Source organism: Pan paniscus, chromosome 9 (assembly GCF_029289425.2).
Source record: "Pan paniscus chromosome 9, NHGRI_mPanPan1-v2.0_pri, whole genome shotgun sequence".
NCBI lineage: Eukaryota > Metazoa > Chordata > Mammalia > Primates > Hominidae > Pan > Pan paniscus.
In genome coordinates, this window is record NC_073258.2 from 80062155 (window position 1) to 80076337 (window position 14183).

At 38.4% G+C, this 14183-nt stretch overlaps 1 protein-coding gene across 4 annotated transcripts in view; it reads right to left on the minus strand.

The window, feature by feature from the left end:
• TENM4 (teneurin transmembrane protein 4) overlaps positions 1-14183 on the minus strand; it is a 3002963-nt gene that overhangs the window by 476265 nt on the left and 2512515 nt on the right. The window contains exon 4 of one of the 4 annotated variants that reach the window (XM_063608695.1): positions 11648-11744. The exons of the other annotated variants lie outside the window; for them this stretch is intronic. The gene's annotated coding sequence lies outside the window, so the exon portion shown is untranslated. The remainder of the gene's footprint in view (positions 1-11647; positions 11745-14183) is intronic. 4 annotated transcript variants of the gene reach the window in all.

A 14183-nucleotide genomic window follows, 5' to 3' on the forward strand; every position in this document is an offset into this window, starting at 1 on the left:
CTTATTCATGTAACCAAATACTAGCTGTACCCCAATAACTTATTGAAATATAATAATAATAAAAACAAATTTGGGGAAGAGGTATGTGATGGACCTCTTTGAGTGATCAAAAGCTGTGAAGATATCTGCATCCCATGTAAGTGCTCACCAATGGGTGACCTCAGCAGAGGAGGATTTTAATAATCAAGTGGATAGGATGATCCATTCTATGAACACCACTCAGCCTCTTTCTCCAGCAACCCCTGTCATCGCCCAGTGGGCCCATGAACAATGTGGCCATGGTGGCAGGGATGGAGGTTATGCATGAGCTCAGCAACCTGTACTTACACTCTCCAAGAGTGGCTACAGCCACTGCTGAGTGCCCAATTTCCCAGCAGCAGAGAACAACACTGAGCTCTCGATATGGCACCATTCCTCAGGATTATTAGCCAGCTACCTAGTGGCGGGTTGATTATACTGGACCTCTTCCATCATGGAAAAGGCAGAGGTTTGTTCTCACTGGAACAGATACTTGCTCCGGATATGGGTTTGCCTATCCTTCATGCAATGCTTCTGCCAGACTACCATCCATGGACTCACAGAATGCCTTATCCACTGTCATGGTATTCCACTCAGCATTGCCTCTGACCAAGGCACTCACTTTATGGCTAAAGAAGTGTGACAGTGGGCTCATGCTCATGGAATTCACTGGTCTTACCATGCTCCCTATCATCCTAAAGCAGCTGGATTGATAGAATGGTGGAATGGCCTTTTGAAGTCACAATTACAAAGCCAACTAGGTGACAATACTTTGCAGGGCTGGGGCAAAGTTCTGCAGAAGGCCGTGTATGCTCTGAATCAGCATCCAATCTATGGCACTGTTTCTCCCATAGCCAGGATTCATGTTTCCAGGAATCAGGGGGTGGAAGTGGCACCACTCACCATTACCCCTGGTGATCCACTAGCAAAAATTTTACTTCCTGTTCCTGTGACATTGTGTTCTGCTGGCCTAGAGGTTTTAGTTCCAGAGGGAGGAGCACTGCTATCAAAAGACACAACGATTCCATTAAACTGGAAGTTAAGATTGCCACCTGGACGTTTTGAGCTCCTTCCACCTTTAAGTCAACAGGCTAAGAAGGGAGTTACAGTGTTGGCTGGGGTGACTGACCTGGATTATCAAGATGAAATCAGTCTGCTACTCCACAACGGAGGTAAGGAAGAGTATGCATGGAATACAGGAGATCCATTAGGGCATCTCTTAGTATTACTCTGCCCTGTGATTAAGGTCAATGGAAAACTACAACAGACCAATCCAGGCAGGACTACAAATGAACCAGACCCCTCAGGAATGAAGGTTTGGATCATGCCACCAGGCAAAAAAACCCACAAGGTGCTTGCTGAAGGCAAAGGGAATACAGAATGTGTAGCAGAAGAAGGTTGTCATTAATACCAGTTACAACCGCGTGACCAGCTGCCGAAATGAGGACTGTAATTGTTGTGAGTATTTCCTCTTTCTTTTGTTAAAAACATGTCTGCGCATATATACACTTGTACTAAGAAAATACTTTCATTTTATTTCCTTTCTCCTTTATCATGTGACATAAGATTTATTAACTTCACGTCAACATTTAAGTGTTGTTAACTTTATGTAATAGCATTTGGGTTGGGGATTGGTGCGTCTCCAGTTGTACGAAGGATTGTTGTTTTATGTTAGGCATAATTATGACCTTATTATTGTCTTTATTTGAAGATTATGTATGATCTCAAGAGATGGGCATGGGTTCAGGTTGACAAGGGGTGGACTTGTGATTGTTAATACTGAGTGTCAACTTGATTGGATTGAAGGATACAAAGTACTGATCCTGGGTGTGTGTGTGAGGGTGTTGCCAAAGGAGGTTAATATTTGAGTCAGTGGGCTGGGAAAGGCAGACCCACACTTAATCTGGGTGGGCACAATCTAATCAGTTGCCAGCATGGCTAGAATATAAGCAGGCGGAAAAATGTAAAAGGAGAGACTGGCCTAGTCTCCCAGCCTACATCTTTCTCTCATGCTGGATGCTTCCTGCCCTCAAATATCGGACTCCAAATTCTTCAGTTTTGGAACTTGGACTGGCTCGCTTTGCTCTTCAGCCTGCAGATGGCCTATTGTGGGACCTTGTGATGGTGTGAGTTAATACTTAATAAACTCCCCTTTATATATATATATATAACATATATATTATATAAAAATATATAATATATAATATAAACATAATATATATTATATAATATAGTTATATATAAATAAAATATATATTATATTATATATAAATATATATTATTTATATATAATATATTTTAATATATTATATACAAATAATATATATTTATATATAATATATTAAAATATATTATATATAATATATTAAAAGATATTATATATAATATATTAAAAGATATTATATATAATATATTAAAAGATATTATATATAATATATTAAAAGATATTATATATAATATATTAAAAGATATTATATATAATATATTAAAAGATATTATATATGATATATTAAAAGATATTATATTTATACATAATATATTAAAATATATTATATTTATACATAATATATAAATATATAAAATATATATTTATATAATATATAAAATATATAGAAATATAATATATAATATGTTTATATTTATAAATATAAACATATAATATATTATATTTATATAAATATAAACATATAATATATTATATTTATATAAATATATAAAATATATTTTTATAAATATATAAAAATATATTTTATATTTATATATAATACATAGATTATGTAATATATATGTATTTTCCATTAGTTCTGTCCCTCTAGAGAACGCTGAGTAATACAGATGGCATAAGTGAGTGCTATAAAACAAAATTCGAAGATGGAACCAACATTCCTTATGTCCGCTTACATCTTTTATTCTGTCTCCTAGGTGACAGGCATTTCTTGCCTAGATGACTCTCAGGCATGGTCTCTTATTCACTCTGGACACTCCTTGTCAGGGCACAGAGCCCTTCACATCTGCCCCTGCCAATGTCTTCTGGATCGTCTCCCATCTCTCCCTATATGCCTCCTCAACTTCAACTCCCCAGAATCATAGGCAGTTCCGGAGTGCAACATGGCTTCCTTTAGACCAGGTTCCCACCTGCTAGCCAGTCCTCAGCAACCTCTGCTGTGTGGTTTCCCTTTCTTTAATCCTTTGCTCAAGCCTCTTGAGATTTGAAACCTTCTTTGAAGACATACCATCCCCTTCCCTCCAGGCTCCCTACCCCCAAGGTTGGGCTAAATGCCCTTACTTTGATGGTCTGGACTGGTCAGTCCTAAGCCTCACCTATTTACCTGAGTGGGTGGGGATGTGTCCTAAGTTGATATCCCATGTCTTTTGTGCTGTGGGTCATAGTCAAAATAGTCAGCAATCCACTGATCTTATTTACCCTCCTGTTTAAGACGCTTCCAAGTCTTGTGTGAGGCTCAGACTGAGCCTTTAAAATCCCCACATTTCCCTTTTCTGGGCTGCTCTGCCTGGCAGAAACAGGGCTACATCTTGTTCTTGTACTCTGGAAGCCTGGTAGCACTGTCTGACCACCACAGAAGAAGTCTGCTTAATGGACTCACATTTTTGTAATAAAATAAAAGCACCAAGCCAGAATAGAAGCCTTCGTTGTCAGATCTTATTCTCCAAATGTATTTTCTTCACAGTTTTCTAACTTCTAAAACCATCAAACAGCTTTGGCATGACAGTCGTCTTCCACAAATGAAAACAGGATTTAGTGCAGTGGCGTTTCCGCTGCTCTGAGGGAAGCTGATTTAGACAGAAGAGGCAGGAAGGAAGAGGGAGGGGATCTGTGGACCTGGAGCCAGGCCCCTGCAGAGGTAGCTGGGCCTCTGACTCTACTGTCTGTGGGTGGAAAAACAATCTTTCCCCTTGGACCAAAAGTACCAGGCTGCCTCCCTGAGATTAAGGTGCTAGACGGAGCCTATTAATGTGAATATACCATTCAAGGCAGTGAAAACAGGCTTAACACAGAATCATCAGCAGCAGGAGACCTAGAGACTTCTTCCTAGCTCTGTCTTCCTCCTACCTCTGCTCCTAATTCCCTTCTTCTCTGGGCCTCAGATTCCTCACCTGAAAATGGAAGGATTAGATTAAATCAGCAGCTCTTATTTTCTGACTGTGACTCAACATTAAGAAATACATTTGAAGACTAAGAAACAGAGAAGACCCAAATAAAATCAGAGATGAAAAAGGAGACATTACAACTGACACTGCATAAATTCAAAGGAACATTAGAGACTACTATGAGCAACTATATGCCAATAAATTGGAAAACCTAGAAGAAATGGATAAATTCCTAGACATACACATCCTACAAATATTAAACCATGAAGAAATCCAAAACCTGAACAGACTAATGACAAGTAATGAGACTGAAGCCATAATAAAAAGTCTCTCAGCAAAGAAAAGCCTGGGACCTGATGGCTTCACTGCTGAATTTCACCAAATATTTTAAAAAGAACTAATACCAATCCTACTCAAACTATCCTGAAAAATAGAGGAGGAGGAATACTTTCAAACTCATTCTACAAGGCCAATATTACCCTGATACCCAAGCCAGACAAAGATGCATCAAACAAATAAACAAAACCAAACAAACAAAACCAGGCCAATATGATTGATGAACATCAATGGAACAAAACACTAGAAAACTGAATTCAACAACTCATTAAAAAGATCACTCATCATAACCAAGTGGAATTTATTCCCAGATGCAAGGATGGTTCAACATACAAAAATCAATCAATGTGATATATCATATTAATAGAATGAAGAATGAAAATCATACAATCATTTCAATTGATGCTGAAAAGGCATTTGACAAAATTCTTTTATGATAAAAATTCTAAAAAACTTGGTATAGAAAGAACATACCTCAACACAATAAAAGCCATATGTAACAGATTCACAGCTGGAATCATATTGAGTGGGGAAAAACTAAAAGCCTTTCCTCTAAGATGTGGAACGTAACAATGATGCCCACTCTTGCCACTGTTATTTAACATAGTACTGGAGCTAGAGCAATCAGACAAGAGAAAGAAATAAAGGGCATCCAAATTGGAAAGGAAGAAGTCAAATTATCCTTGTTTGCAGATGATGTGACCTTACATTTGGAAAAAGCTAAAGACTCCATCAAAAAATTTTTAGAACTGATAAATTCAGTAAAGTTGCAGGGTACAAAATCAATGTAAAAATATCAGTAGGATTTCTATATGCCAACAGCAAACAATCAGAAAAAAAATTAAGAATGTAATCCCATTTATAACAGCTATAAATAAAGTTAAATACCTAGGAATAAAATTTACCAAAGAAATAAAAGATCTCTACAATGAAAACTGTAAAACATTGACAAGAAATTGAAGAGGACACCAAAAAATAGAAAGATATTTCTTGTTTATGGACTGGAAGAATCAATATTGTTAAAATACTCATGCTACCAAAAGGAATCCACAGATTGAATGCAATTCCTATTAAAATACCAAAGACATTCTTCACAGCAATAGAAAAAACAATCCTAAATTTTAGATGGAGCCACAAAAGACCTGGAATAGGCAAAGCTATCCAAAGCAAAAAGAACACATCTAGAGGAATCACATTACCTGACTTCAAATTATACTACAGAGCTATAGTAACCAAAACAGCATGGTACTGGTATAAAAACAGACACATAGACCAATGGAACAGAATAGAGAACTCAGAAACAAATCTGCATACCTACAGTGAACTCATTTACAACAAAGGTACCAAGAACACACACTGGGGAAAGGACACTCTCTTCAATAAATGGTGCTGGGACATGAAAAAATGCTCATCATCACTGGCCATCAGAGAAATGCAAATCAAAACCACAATGAGATACCATCTCACACCAGTTAGAATGGTGATCATTAAAAAGTCAGGAAACAACATGTGCTGGAGAGGATGTGGAGAAATAGGAACACTTTTACGCTGTTGGTGGGAGTGCAAACTAGTTCAACCATTGTGGAAGACAGTGCGGCGATTCCTCAAGGATCTAGAACTAGAAATACCATTTGACCCAGCAATCCCATTACTGGCTATATACCCAAAGGATTATAAATCATGCTACTATAAAGACACATGCACACGTATGTTTATTGTGACACTATTCACAATAGCAAAGACTTGGAACCAACCCAAATGCCCATCAATGATAGACTGGATTAAGAAAATGTGGCACATATACACCATGGAATACTATGCAGCCATACAAAATGATGAGTTCATGTCCTTTGTAGAGACATGGATGAAGCTGGAAACCATCATTCTGAGCAAACTATTGCAAGGACAGAAAACCAAACACTGCATGTTCTCACTCATAGGTCGGAATTTAACAATGAGAACACTTGGACACAGGGTAGGGAACATCACACACTGGAGCCTGTTGTGGGGTGGAGGGAGTGGGGAGGGATAGCATTAGGATAAATAACCTAATGTAAATGACGAGCTAATGGGTGCAGCACAGCAACATGGCACATGTATACATATGTAACAAACCTGCATGTTGTGCACATGTATCCTAGAACTTAAAGTATAATAAAAATAAATAAATAAAATAAAAAATAAAAATAAATAAATAAATGGTGCTGGGAAAACAAGGTATCCATACGCAGAAGAATGAAACTAGATCCCTACCTCTCACCATGTAAAAACATCAATCAAAGTGGATTAATGACTTAAATGTAAGACCTGAAACTATGAAACTACTAAAAGAAAACATTAGAGAAACTCTCCAGGACACTGGACTAGGCAAAGATTTTCCAAGTAAAACTCACAAGCACAGACAACCAAAGGAAAAATGGATAAATTGGATCACATCAAGTTGAAAAGCCTCTGCACAGCAAAGAAAAACAATATCAACAAAGTAAAGAGACAACCCACAGAATGGGAGAAAATGTTTACCAACCATTCATCTGACGACGCATTAATAATCAGAATATATAAGGACCTAAGGCAACTCGGCAGGAAAAAAATATAATAATTTGATTAAAAAGTAAACAAAAGATCTGAATAGAAGAATGTCAAAAGAAGACATACGGATGGCAAACAGGTAGATGAAAAAGTGCTCAACATCATTGATTATCAGAGAAAAGCAACTCAAAACTACATGAGACATCATTTCATCCCATTTAAAATGGCTTTTATCCAAAAAGCAGGCAATAATGAATGCTGGCGAGGAGGTGGAGAAAAGGGAGTGAAAATTAGTACAACCGCTATGGAGAACAGTTTGGAGGTTCCTCAAAAAACTAAAAATAAAACTACCATATGATCTGGCAATTCTATTACTAGGTACATACCCCAAAGAAAGGAAATCAGTATATTGAAGAGATATCTGCACTTCCATGTGTATCGTGGCACTACTTACAATAGGCAAAATTTGGAAGCAGTCTAAGTGTCCATCAACAGATGAATGGATAAAGAAAATATGGAACATATTCTCAATGGAGTAATATTCAGCCATAAAAAATAAAGAGATCCTGTCATTTGCAACAACATGGATGGAACTGGAGGATATTATGTTAGGCAAAATAAGCCAGGCACAGAAAGACAAACTTTGCATGTTCTCACTCATCTGTGGGAACTAAAAATTAAAACAATTGAACTCATGGAGATAAAGAATGTAAGGATGATTACCAGAGGTTGGGAAGGGTAGTGAGCATGGGGAAGTGGGGATGGCTAATGGGTACAAAAAATATAGTTAGAAAGAATAAATAAAATTTAGTATTTGATAGCATAACAGGTTGATTACAGTCAACAATAATTTACTGTACATTTAAAAATAAACTGTATAATTTCAATATTTATAACACAAATAAATGATAAATGCTTGAGGTGACGGATACCCCATTTAACCTGATATGATCAGCATGCATTGTATGCCTGTATCAAAATATCTCACATGCCCCATAAATACATATACCTACTATGAACCCATAAAAACTAAAAATTAAAAAAAATTTAAAAAAGAAATACATTTCATACCTCAACTTGGTCTATACACACATATTTAGAGGGACATGTAACTGAAGTTTCGCTTAATGATGTTTGTCCTTATGACCTGCTATATTTTCTCCTCAGTTATGCTCATTTTATAAACTTTTATTGAAGTATGACTTAAGTACAGTAGAGGGTACATATCATAAATGAATAGCTTGATGCATTTCTAAAAATTGACAACACCCATTTAACCTGCCCTCCTACCTCTGAATCAAAAGGCAGAATGACTAGAGAGCCCCTTTGCACTCCTTCCCATTTACCAACTCCTCCCTCGGGGGCAACCACCATCCAGACTTCTGAAAACACAGAGTAGTTTTACCTGGCTTTGTACTTTTTTAAAGTGCAGTCATAAAGTTTCTTTGTGCCTGCTTCTTTCTTTCACCTTCATGTTTCTGAAGTTCATCAATATTGCTATGTGCAATATTCCGCTATGTGAATATGCTACCCTTGATCCATTCCAGGGCTGATGGCCATGTGTTTTGGTGGATATCTGTGTACATATCTCAGGGGTATATTCCAAGGAGTGAAAGTGCTGGTATGTATATGTTCAGCTTTAGCTGATATTGCCAAACAGTTTTCCAGTGTCATCAAACCAATTACATTTCAGCTAACAGTGTGTAAGTTTCAGTTGTTTCACATCTTTGCCAACACTAGATAGCATCTATATTTTTTATTTCAGCCATTCTGATGAGTACATAGTAGTATTTCATTATGGTTTTAATTTATCATTCCCTGAAGACTAAAAATGTTATGTGCTTTTTTGGCTATTTGGACATCTTCTTTTATGAAGTATCTGAGTCTTTTGCCCATTTTTCTATTAGGCTGTCTGTCTTTTCTTACTGATTTATAGGAGTTTCTTCTTTTTTTCTACCATATATATTTGGATATGAGACCTTTGTTGAGTATATGGAGTGCAAATATACAATATCTTTACCCACTCTGTGGGTTACTAGGTTACTCTGTTTTTACTTTAATAAATGCTGATCTTGAGCCACCAAATTAATTTCATGACCTGTTACTGGACTACAACCCACAATTTGAAGCACCCTGTGATACACAATTATGCAGTCTTTCCTGGGTCTGAATAGCCCAGAAAGGGGCATTTCTAGCCTGTGGCATCCACACCAACATTGGCCTGGATCAACACCTCTGTATCTACTGTGAGCCACTGTCTGGAGAACAAGGATGTTAGCTATATTTAATTTCCAAATTTAAAGAAAATACTTTGTCCTATACCTTGAGTGATAACAGTTTCCAATTCTTCTGAATTTAATAATTGCCAGCCCCAAGGCCCAGACTGAGGGAAGAGACTCAGAAGGACGGCCAAGGTGTGGAAACACCTCTGAAATTAGCCCTTTCAACAGGTCCTAGAGGGTACGTTTTCCTACACAGTCTCTCTAGCCACCGAGGTACCTAGGTCTTCAGGGGCATGGTCTTATGGAACCAAAGATACCTTCAGAGATTCCTTTTATCTAACGAGTTAACACAACATTCCCCAAACTCTGAAAAAAACAAACAGAAAAAAGCCACTAACCAAGGGAGAAAGACTCTCCCATATCCTAAGCACTTTCTTGGTGTGACAGATACATCCTATGCTGCATCCTCCCAGCTCCTGAGAGCAGCCCTATCCACAGGCTTTCAGCTCCAGGAAGGCGAAAACTGTACCACTCTTATCAAATAATGTGACCAAGGCCACATAACTTGTAAGTTATAGAGCTAGGCTGACTGACACCATAGCCTGTGTTTTCATTCCTCTGTTATACTCCTTAGAGGCAGCCAGTCACTGGATAAAGAGTGGTGACTACTTCCAAAGGGTCAAAGATTCACACACATATGCACAAACACACACGTGTGCATGCACACACATGCATAGACGTGTGTATAGATATGTACATGCATGCATATGTATATGCTATTTCACTCAGAAATCAGTGGGGCTGGACTCTACAGGTTCATTACACAGTCAGCTCATCTGAGTTCCCCCCTTTCTTCTGATTTGCAAAGTATTGACACAGTCCATAATACATGAATCACACAAAGGCACATATATGTGTAGGAAACTTTACAGTTTACAAAACACTCAATCTCTCATCCAACACTCACCACCAGCCTTCTGAACATATATAAATATTTGATGATTTGCAGGCCTCCCAGTCTGTGTGTTTAAGGACCTTCATTCTGGGGGGCTCTAATCCTTACCATCTAGGACCGGGACTATGGCATCAGTGAGAGATTGGCAGGACTTGTGCAGCTTCTCGGACCCACTCTAAAATTTCCCTTTTAACTGCATATTTCCATAGCAACCCATCATCCTTGTCTGACTCTGAGAAGTAGAGTTTTAACCTCATGAATTTTCTGGGGTTGGGCTTATGTTTGCATGAGAGTTTATGAGATGTGAACACTACTGTATCCCTAATGAGTATGCCCGTTCTTTTCTCTCCTTATGAGAGTCTCTAGCACCTCCTATCTTCTCCTCTGGCTAAAGGTAAGTAGTTCTGCCATTACTTATAATCATACTAGCAACTGCCATGTTTTGAACACTTTCTATGTACCAGGTACTAGGTGCATTATGTACATTATCTCAGTACATCCTCACGCAACCCTTTGCAACATTTATTGGCATCCTCATTTAACAAATGAGGAAACAGATGATCAGAGATGAGAAATGGCAGTCTATGGCCACATAGCCAGCAAGTGATAGGGCTTGGATTGGACCCAGATTCCACGGATTCCCAAGACCTGGCCCATTCCAGTGCCTGAGATGGTAAGAAGCAGCAACTTCTTTACTCTGAGTCAGCAAAATGATCCAAGTGGAGGTCAGAGGCATGGTAGTGACTATCTCCTCCTACCTTCCTTGTTTTCACCAAGCTCAGAATGATGAAGTGACTTTCCTGAAAACACAACAAGAGTAGAACTGGGGCTGAACCCAGGCCTGCTCTTTGGATTTACCCTGCTTTGATTCTCATCCATATACTGGGCAAAGATCACTGGAGGTGCTCTGTCTGTATTCCAAGTGACCAGGATGGGAGCTGCTCTTGAAACCAACTTATGAGAAATGATTGGAGGAACAAAGAACAAGAAAAGATCTTGAGGAGGGACATGCTGTTTACATTCACCTATTTTAGGATGTCTAGTAGAGAAGAAAGAGACTTGGCAAGATGTGGAGTGGATTTCAAGTCCAGATTATGGGAGAGCTCTACAAAAATCCTAAGTGTGGGGAGATACCAACCTCCATACCAGTCCCTGCAAGTTTCCAAGAACAGGCCAGAGATCTATAGAGATGCTGTTGTGGGTTTCCCAGCATCCAGGAGGGAATGGTCCATACCTCTAAAACCCTTTTATCTCTAAGATTCCACAAGCCTTTGAAACATATAAAAATCTTGCAGGGAAGGCAAGCAGTAATCCTGCACTCTTTGTTCATTGTTCTTAGGGAAAAAAATCTTTATTGTAAAATAAATGAAGATAAAGTCTACCTATTAGCGCATATTTAAGAGGTAGAGAAAAAAAGAACCCACAACATTAACTTAAATCATGAATACTCTCTGAAGTGTAAAAAAAATCAACTCACTTTTCTTTAAATCTTCTTAAAAGGGTCTAAGAATAGTCCTTCAAATAATCCTTGAAGTATGCAATTTTAATTTGGACACATGGTAATTTCAGTCTACCTGTTGAAAGAGACAAGAGACAAATCAGTCATTTTTGATGAGGATGCTGTTCTGACAAGCAGCAGAGAAGATTCTGGCAGCTTGGGAGGTGGGGGTGAGACGTGGGCCTGGGCATTAGTAGCAGCAGTATGAGCTTTGGTCCCAGGCTGAAGGCTAGTGTTTGAACACTCAGAGGAAAGATGCAACTAAAGTAGCTACTAGCACAGTGCCTGGCACATGGCAAATGCTCATTAAGTAGTTGATGGACAAGTAAAAGGATGGCTGAGAAAATGAGTGGGATTTATCAGCAAGCTTTCATGCAGGGAGTTACTTTGTAGCCTCATCTCTTCAACTCTTAGGGAGAGAGAATCTCCAGGTACTGGGCATATAATGGAAAGCAGCATAGAGAAAGGTACCAGTGGAGTAAAGAGAGTGAGGGATTTGAGCCAGCCATAGCTATGCCCAAATCCTGGCCCCACCACTTCTGACTGCACAACTCTGGGCTGGTTTATTTACTTATATTTGCTGTTGTTCCTAAATTGGATACTTAGCCCATTCATTAATTTTCAGCTCTTCTTTTTTAATATAAGCATTTAAGGCAATAAATTTCTCTCTAAGTGCTGTCTTGGCTATATTCCACAACTTTTGATATTTAATATTTCTTTGGTCATTCATTTATAATCATTTTATAATTTGTTATCATTTCTTTTTGATCTGAGAGTTAGTTGGAAGTATTTTTATAAATATATCTCAATATAGGTTTTTAAAAAAAATCTCATCTTTCTGTTACTGATTTCTAACTTAATTGCACTGTGGTAGGTGAATATGGTCTGTAGGATACTGACTCCTTGAAATTTACTGGGATGTATTTTACGGCCTAGGATACAGTCCACTTTCGTGAGTGTTTTATATGTGCTTAGAAAGAGTGTGCATTCTCTGGCTGTCGGGTTGATCTTGGGCTGGCTTTCTTTAAATGTTTCTGCATCTCAATTTCCTCACCTGTAATAAGGTATGTGAGCAATACACATTAGTTCCCTCACACCATTTAAAATTATACTCACTGACAAAGACACAGTGCACAAGGAAAGATCAAGGTATGCTCTTTTTTCTTTATAACAGTATCACTAACAATGCCCTACACTGATAAAGTACTTAAAAGTTTCTAAACAATGACCATGTCTGTTATTTGGTCTTAAACCTGTATAATGTCACCTAGGCAGGTAGAGGTGGGAACCCACAAAGAAAAAGGACACACACCAGTTGATGCAGTGATTTATTCAGTCCTCAATGCCAGAACCCCAGGATCCCTCTGACTCGCCTCTGCCCCTCATTCCTCACTCCTGCTCGGTTCAGTCTTCTTACCATCTTTCAAATCCATCCTTGTTATGACCTACAATGCCTCCATCATTTCTTACCTGCTTGGTTCTAGCAGATCATTAAATTCCTACTGTTTTAAAAATACAACACAGAAAGTAAATCCTGACAAAATCCTCCTGGCAGATGTGGCTCTCAAATAAGGCTGGTGTTAGGTCTTGGGTGCCAGAACATCAGTCTTGCAGGGGAGAGTGATATTTATGTCTATCAAAGCAGGCATGAGTTTAGATAGGTCAAGAAACACTGTGTTGAGTTCAAATTTCTTCATCTAGCAAACAGCCCTTCCCATGACCTTGTCCCCTGTCCTGCCCCCAAGTTCCTTTTCTCCTTTTCAGAGAGATTTCCTGAAAGAGTCATGTAGACCACCACTTCCTCCACTCCCACGCTCTTCACAAATCATTGCCTTGTGGCTTTCAGCCTCTTTCTTTAAGATCATAGGGATGTTGTCACTGCATATTCCAGACACTTCTTCTCAATCTGCAGTGGCCTCTCTGGGTCATTTGCTAGCAGGGACCCCTTCCCTCTAGAAATTCCTGCCTCCATATCAGCAACACCAGTTTCTCCTGGTTCTTCTCCTTTCCCCTCAAGGACTTTCTCTGACTCCTTCACAAATTCTGTGGTTTGAATGGGCATTTTCATAATTTAATTAGAAGTGTTTTTTATAAAATAATAACCATAAACTACAAACACTTTATTAAGGGCATGCCAATCACTGTGCTAAACATTATTTTATTCTACTTAATCTTCACAATAACCACACAAGGTAGACATTATTAATATTCCTATTTTACAGATGAGAAAATAGAAGCTTGGAAAAGTTACCTAATTTGCCCAGGATCACTCAGCTACTATGTGGCAGAACAGGGATTCAAACCACAGTCCATCCAATCATAGCCTGTGCTCTCAGCCACTACATTAACTCATCCTGCCTTCCTATACCATGGCTTCTGTGACTCACCATTCTTCCACGATGTCATGGATTTCATGCTCTCATTTTGCTTCCCTCTGAAGGGAAGGCCTTTATCCATACTGTGTGCTGAGAAAATTCTGTTAATTGTTTAAAGCTCAGCTCTTTCCACAAAGCTA